Raw genomic sequence first — 7,874 nt, forward strand, 5'->3', positions numbered from 1 at the left:
CAACCAAGAAATCCTACACCAACTAAACAGACCTACTTAGAGTATTGAAATAGAAATGGCAATAGGTGACCTCCCAGCCAAGAAAAGCCCAGGCCCTATGGATTCATAGATGAATTGTATAAGGCCTTCAAATTCGAGCTCACACCAATACTCCTCAAGGTCTTCAATGAATTTGAAAGAGAAGGCTTTTTACCAAACTCCTGTTATGAAGCCAGCATAACCCTCATCTCAAAACCAAACAGGGACTCATCAAAAAAGTCATCTATAGAACTATATTTTGATGAATGTTAATGCAGAAATTCTCAACAAAATACTGGCCAACCATTTTCAACAACTCTTCAAAACATTATGCACTATGATCACACAGGATTCATCAGAATAATGCAAAACTGGTTCCATACACAAGAGTAAGTAAAAATAAATCACATCAACAGGAGCAAGTAAGAGAATCACCTGATTATCTAAATAGATGCAGAAAAGCTATGTAGTAAGATACAACATGACTTCATGCTAAAAGCTCTGGAGAAACTGGGAATCCATGGAGCATTCTTCAGTATAATAATGGATGTGTATGACATACACACTGCTAGCATTATACTTAATGGCAAAAAAACTAAAGGCCACTCCCTCCACTCATCCTTAATATACTATTAGAATTCCTTACAAGAGCAATAAGGCAAGATTCAAATATAAAGGGGATCCAAATAGTGAAAGAAGAAGTGAAACTTTCTTCTTTGCAGATGACATGCTTTTATATTTAAAGCATCCTATACATTTCACTCACAATTTGCTTGATCTGATTTGAAACTTGAGCAGGTAGCAGTATATAAAATTAATCCTCAAAAATCAACTGCTTTCTTATTTGCCAACAATGAGAGACAAGGCAGAAAATCAGAAAAGCAACTCCGTTTGCAATAACCCCAAAGAAAATAAAGCACTTAGGAATTAATGTAACTAAGAATTTAAAGGACCTTTATGATGAACACTTTTAAAAAAAACGGAAAAAGGAAATTAAAGCAGAACTGAAGAACTGGGAAAACCTCCAAAGGTATGGGATTGGAACAATTAACGTCATGAAAATGGCAATCCTGCCAAGGACTATCTACAAATTCAATGCAATACCCATTAGTATTCCAATGTCATTCTTTACGGAATTCGAAGAGGCAATTCAAAATTTCATATGGACTATTAAATGACCCTGTATACATTTTTGCAATATTTCACCTGGTTATCTGTTATATTTTATATATGCTTAATTGCTTATTTGAAATTGGATAGGGAAGGGGGGAATCAAGATGAGTGGGGGGTATGGACATGAGTACAATGACATGAGAAAGGGTATCGACATTTGTGAAGAAATGCATCTTCTATCTAGTGAAAATAATGTAACTCTTCTATTAATTACAATAAAAATATAAGGAAAAAAGACCCTTTATAGCACAAATAATCCTTAGCAGAAAGATCAGCTGTGGAGGAATATCAATATCAATCTTTAGACTCTATTACTGAGTTATAGTAAACAAAACAGCTTGGTATTGGTGTATGAATAGGACTGAGGACTAATTTAATAGAACTGAAGACCCAGAAGGCAACCAGTTGGCCCCACCTAATCTTTGTTAAATGAGCCAAAAATTAGAATGCAAAAATACGGCCTCTTCAACAAGGAGTGGTGGCAGAATTGGTTAAGCACTCACAGAAAATAAGTCACCCTGCATGTGGATTAATCTGAGATGGATAAAAGTCCTTGAGGTACATCAGATACTCTGAAAACTTTACAAGGAGGAATAGGAGAGACAATAGGTCTCCTTGACACAGGTCAAACTTTCTTAATAATGACCCAGAAGTACAACAATCTAGCATCCTAACATCAGGTCACTTTTCTATGTGCTGATTCTCTTTATAATTTAATAGGTTTTAATTTTGTGTCAGCAGAGATTCAAACATATATGGAATACTTGACATTTGGAGATCTGCATCATGAAATGTTTATCCTCCAGAGTCTTCATGGAAACACCGTTAAGTGATTTAAGTTCATTTTGTTTCCTCTTAAAAATGTAATTAATTTGTAACTATATTCTGAAAAGGAGTTGAATTATGTTGACCAAAGTGATGTAAATATTCAACTTCAGTGTCCGGTTTCACACATTTTTATGTGTCCAATCAGAACCAAGGAACACGGTTAACTAATTTGTTTGGGTTGATATGATGCCTTCCTTAGTTATTTAATAAATACCATTAGATAGTTGGCTCAATAATAAATAGAAATGAATATGTAATAATATGTAAAGGTTATATGTATACACTCCAATTAAAAAATCTTCTAATTGTGGGAAACAGAATTCCCTTCTTAGATCTTATAGTGTGCCTATCTGGAGTTCAGTATAATTTATTATGTCCAAGTGTATATTTTTTCTTTTACCGTCTACTGTGTTTACTTATAGATTCATGTACATATTTTAGATAGAAAAAATGAAGGAAACAATGCAACCAATATATCTGTGGGTCTGGCTTACTTCCTATAATATTTTTCCACATCCTTACATTTCCTTCTGAATGGTGCAGAATCTTATGGAAGTAGAGAATTTCAGTATTTCCTTTCTTGATCCATTTATCCTTTGTGGGACTTTATTCTGAGTCCTGGAAGCAATGCTAGCTGCTGAGAAATTCTTAGCCACCATGTTGACTCCAGCTCTATATGCCCCCCACCTGTGCACACCAAAACCAACAAATGTGCTGATTATTTCCTCACAGACCTTTTTTCTCTATGAACACACTTCACACCTTGGAAACTGTAACCAGGCATCCCAGGATACCCTAAGTTGTGAATGATCCTTGTTTTTCTGGTACCCATATATTAAAGAGCTAAAACTTACAGCATTCCAATATGGATAACAAAAATAGGAAACATTTTGTTTAGGCTGTAACTTCCTGATTAAAACTTCAAAGAGCTCACAAAATAAAAGCAAGAATTGACAAATGGATTACATCAGACCCTTTAGCACAACAAGTAAACAATTAGTGGATTGAATATGTGGTTTCAGGAACATCATTGTTTCCTCAGGCAATAGTAAATGGATGCATGTGTGGAGGCATCTATATGTGAAATTCTTATTGAAACCTGCTTGAGTCAACTACCAACGTTCCGTAGCTGTTTTGGGCAATGGGTGTGAGAATTGACCATCTGAGTACAATGCACTAACATCTTCGTTTGACATCTCACTAGCGTACAATTTTTTCTACTCATTTCACTGCATACCTAAAATGGCACACTCTCATGCAATCCAGCTGAATCATCCAAAATGGCTTTCATGCAAATAGTTTCTGGACACAGACATTAACCAAACATATCAAAGATACCCTCCTCCATGGGAGTCACTCTCTGGTGTATTGGAGGAAATCAGAGCACCTGGGATAGTGAAGGAGAATGTGCAAACATGTTTTCCAACTCGAGTTTTTCTCCTGCATGCAAGGCCACTAAAGCAGAGCCCCAGGGAAGTTTATTACTCATTCTTCCTGGGAATTCACTATAGGCTTACCCATTTACTTCTACAGCATACATCTCTGTCAATAAAAAGACACATATGTACATGTACAGAGATTTATGAATACTCATACCAGACCCAGTGGACCCCACTTCCATCCAGAATTTCAGCTGGGCAGTTACTACAGAGATGTACCATTTGATTCCCATACTCATTCTTCTTCAGCTTCCTCTCTCTGTCAGTTTCTTGGCTGGCACTAGCTGCTTTTCTACAATGAAGCAGCAAGCACACATGGATGGAGATGTGATGATTGATGGGGTTTTTGCTCTCTACACTTTGGGAACAGATTGCAGAAACAGTGATGATTCGGGGGATGAACAGTACAATCCGTAAATAACTCAACATTTCGTTTCCATTTGCGGATTAGTTTTGGGGATGGGCATGGCTGATGGAATTCTGTGTTCACACATGAATGCTCTCTGTATCCTCTACCATCACGTCCCATCCCTATGCAAGAGAAACACCTTAGTTTTGTTATTTTATCTTGAATCTACCTTTAAGTGATTTTCTGCCTGTTTGTAGAAGAAGACTCTTAGTTTCTTTTTGTGTATCATCTTTCCAGGACAGTAAGCTCTTCATAATTTTTACTTGTTTTATCTCCTTTTTGTTTTTGTAGAAACTCCTCTTTTTTTCTTTTTTCTTGATACTGCATTATCAAACCATCTCCTTTACTGTTTTAATTTAGATTTTATTATAAAGGTGAAATACAGAAAGGTTAAATTTATGTAAGTCATGTAATGAGTGCCTTTTTTTGAACAGTGACATTCTTCCCTCATTTTCTCCCACTCTTTGACCTCCTAACTCCACTCCACTCTCCATATCACACTGAAATTTCACTTCGCATACATTGTTTCATATCAGTGAGTTGTCTCATCCTTTGACCTACTCTTTATGCTTGATTATTTCATTCCTTCTACTAACTTGAAGATTGAAAATTTCTAGTTCTTTGAGATTCTGTGTAAATTCTTCAGTTCAGTGTCTGTTCTCTTACTTTCTTTTATTTTTACTTTATTTTAAGTTTTTAAATTTTTATTGTACATGATGAACAGAATAATTACATAATTCAGATAATGAGTATATTTCTTGTTGAGCAGTGTAAATCCCTACTTTATTTTCTGTTTTAACCATTCAGAATTTTCTCCATGCCAAGTTGTACAGTATGTTTCCACCATACTATCTAATGTCTGCTGAATTGGTTCACCCTTTTCCTGCCCTTTCTCTGTTTCACAATCTCCTCAAATCACACCACTTAATGGCCACTAGAAAGTCAGATGATATTATGGCTTGGTCTAGTGGTAGAATGCTTGCCTAGCATTCATGAAGCCCTGGGTATGATTCCTTTGTTACCACATACAGAGAAAAAGCCAGAAATGGTTCTGTGGCTCATGTGCTAGAACACTAGCATTGAGAAAGTTCAAGGATAGTGCCCAGACCCTGAATTCAAGCCCCATGACTGGCAACAAAAAGAAATTATATGCTTAATGAAACATTATGTTAAAATGATATATTTTGGGGGGTATTATGTAAAATTTTGAGCAGTTACTGACACATATCTGATTTTCTTCAGCCTACTCACTCTGTCTGCAGTGACAGTTCTGGTCCTGGATTCAGAAAATCACCTCAGGAGGGAAAGGCTGCCTCTTGCTTTTCTTATACACCTTGCCCAGACAATGAGATTGCTAAAGGAACAAGTAAGCTCATGTCTTAGGGGGAAATTCATACTGTCTCCTAGTATCCTTATCCATGCAAGTCAATACAAATGCAGAATTGCAGATTCAAATTCTTCCTCCTTCACTTAGTAATTTAATTGTGACAGCGGTGGCTACTTCTCTTCGGGGGAAAAAAAAAGACATGGGCTCTGATTTACATGTAGGATTTTTTTCTGGTCTGTTGTATGTATGTTTACTCAACTACTCAGTAATGTAACTTTAATTTCTATCCCATTACATGCAAAGAATTTTTAAGAACAAGATGTATATCTTCAATATTGCCTTTGAACTACAAAGGAAACACAGATTTTGCCCCTCTTTACTTCCTATTACTTAGAAATCTTGGGGCAGCAGTGCAAGTGCTCTGGGTTGGGTTGATTTAAGGATCAGGCACAGGGCCAGGAGTTTGGCCTAGTGGTAGAGTGATTGCCTAGCATGCACAAAGACCCAGGTTCAATTCCTTGGTACCACATACATAGAAATGCCGGAACTGGTGCTGTGGCTCAAATGGAAGGACTGCAGCCTTGAGGAAATCCCAAGGACAGTGCTCAGGCCCTGAGTTCAGATCCCAGGACTGAAAAAAATAACAAAAAGAATCAGAATCATTCATAAGTATTGCGCATAGCATGACTTTATATCTTCAAAGAGTGATATGATTATCTGTTCCCATACAGATGAATAGAAGAGACAAACATGACAACTGAAAGTAAGGATCACAGTGTGCTACAGAGACACAGAAGCATGCAAGATTTACTTCAAAAATGTTTCTTTTTGCCAGTGCTGGCCCTTGAAGTCAGGGACTGGGCAGTGTCCATGAGTTTCTCAAATTCAAGGCTACCTTTCTACCACGTTAGCCACAGCACCACTTCCAACTTTTTCCGTGCATGTGATCCTAAGGAATCAATCCCAGAGCTTCATGCATATTTGGCAGGCACTATACCACTAGGCAACACTCCTGGCCCCATTATATAAAATTTTGAATGAGGGTTGGACTTGTGTACATAAGTCTGAGAGTTATGTCAGCATGAAGAAGAAATAAAATAATTTGTAGGGTATTAAAAATGGCAATAAATAATATGAACAATCTTCATTGGCAGTAAAGAGTTTCACTCAGACTAAAATATGAGAATGTAAGAATTACTGAAAGAACATGAAGAATGCATGAAAGTAATACTGAGCATGTCTGGTAATATTTACTTTATGCTACTAAATTTTCACATGCCAGAATGTTTGCTTTTTAAGTACTGAAAAGGGACTAATGGGAATTTGATTTTCTTATGAGATTTGGAGCAGTGTGTGAAACGCTCAGATCATCAGTATGCCAACACAGAGAGGAATCAGTGCATCCTAAGAGCTGCACGTTTCCTGGCTATGGAGAACCCTTGGGGGTGGCCTTGGCTTGCATGGCTCTTTCTTTATATACACTAAGAGCAGTTGTTCTTGGGGTGTTTGTGAAATATAAGAACACTGCCATTGTCAAGGCTAATAACCAGGCTCTCATGTACATCCTGCTCATCTCCCTCACCTTTTACTTTCTCTTTTACTTGCTCTTTATTGGCCATCCCAACACAGTCACCTGCATTCTACAGCAAACCACATTTGGAATTGTGTTCACTGTAGCTTTTTCTGCTGTCTTGGCCAAAACTGTAACTGTCGTTCTGGCCTTCGAGGTCACTCTTCCAGCAAGAAGGATGAGTTGGCTATTGGTATCAGGGGCTTCTAACTTCATCATTCCCATCTGCACACTGATCTAGGTGACTCTAGATGGAACTTGGCTGGGAACCTCTCCTCCCATCATTGGCACAGATGCATACTCTGAACATGGTCACCTCATCATGTTATGTAGCAAGGGCTCCCTCACTGCTTTCTATTGTGTCTTCCGATACCTTGGCTCCCTGGCCTTGGCCAGCTTCACTGTGGCTTTCTTTGCCAGAAACCTGCCTAACACCTTCAATGAAGCCGACTTCCTGACCTTCAGAAAGTTGTTGTTCTGCAGTGTCTGGCTCACTTTCCTGCCTATTTATCAAAGTGCTAAAGGGAAAGTCATGGTGGCTGTAGAGGTCTTCTCTATCTTGGCCTCCAGTGCTGGGCTTCTGGGCTGAAAGTTTGCCCCCAAGTGCACATCATTTTGTTAAGGCCAGATAGAAATTCTCTGCATGGCTTCTGGGACAGACGACATCTTCAAACAAATAGGCCCTCTTAAGCTGAAATTTAAATATTTGACCAAATATACTCATTTATTTTCTTGGAATCACTTCAACATATGAGTGACATTCATTTCTCTAGTAATGGTGCAGTCACAAGTAGTAGCCAGAGCCAGGTAAATTTGAATTTTATTCTGTAGTTTCTGGTTCTTTCTATTTGCTCTTTATTTAACCTTCCATCTCCTTTCATCTTCACTATTATATTGTGTGTGGGGGGGGGAGTGTGTGTGTGTTTATGTGTATCTGTGCGTGTATAATAGGGCTTGAAATCGGCCTGGCCACTGTCCCTGAGCTATACAGCTCTAGAATATCACTTTACCCTTTAGCCAAGTCCTACTTCCCATTTTCTAGAGGTTAGTTGGGGAAAAGAGTCTCAGGTCCTTTTGTTCCCGGGCTGCTTTGAAGCTTGATCCTCAGAT

At 38.0% G+C, this 7,874-nt stretch overlaps 1 pseudogene; it reads left to right on the forward strand.

Moving 5' to 3' along the window:
* Window positions 1–3,773: 3,773 nt before the first annotated feature.
* LOC150064742 (vomeronasal type-2 receptor 116-like) lies at window positions 3,774–7,454 on the forward strand (annotated as a pseudogene).
* The last annotated feature ends 420 nt before the right edge of the window (window positions 7,455–7,874 follow it).

The sequence above is a fragment of the Megascapheus bottae genome, chromosome 3 (genome assembly GCF_031878675.1).
Source record: "Megascapheus bottae isolate mThoBot1 chromosome 3, mThoBot2.hap1, whole genome shotgun sequence".
Lineage (NCBI taxonomy): Eukaryota > Metazoa > Chordata > Mammalia > Rodentia > Geomyidae > Megascapheus > Megascapheus bottae.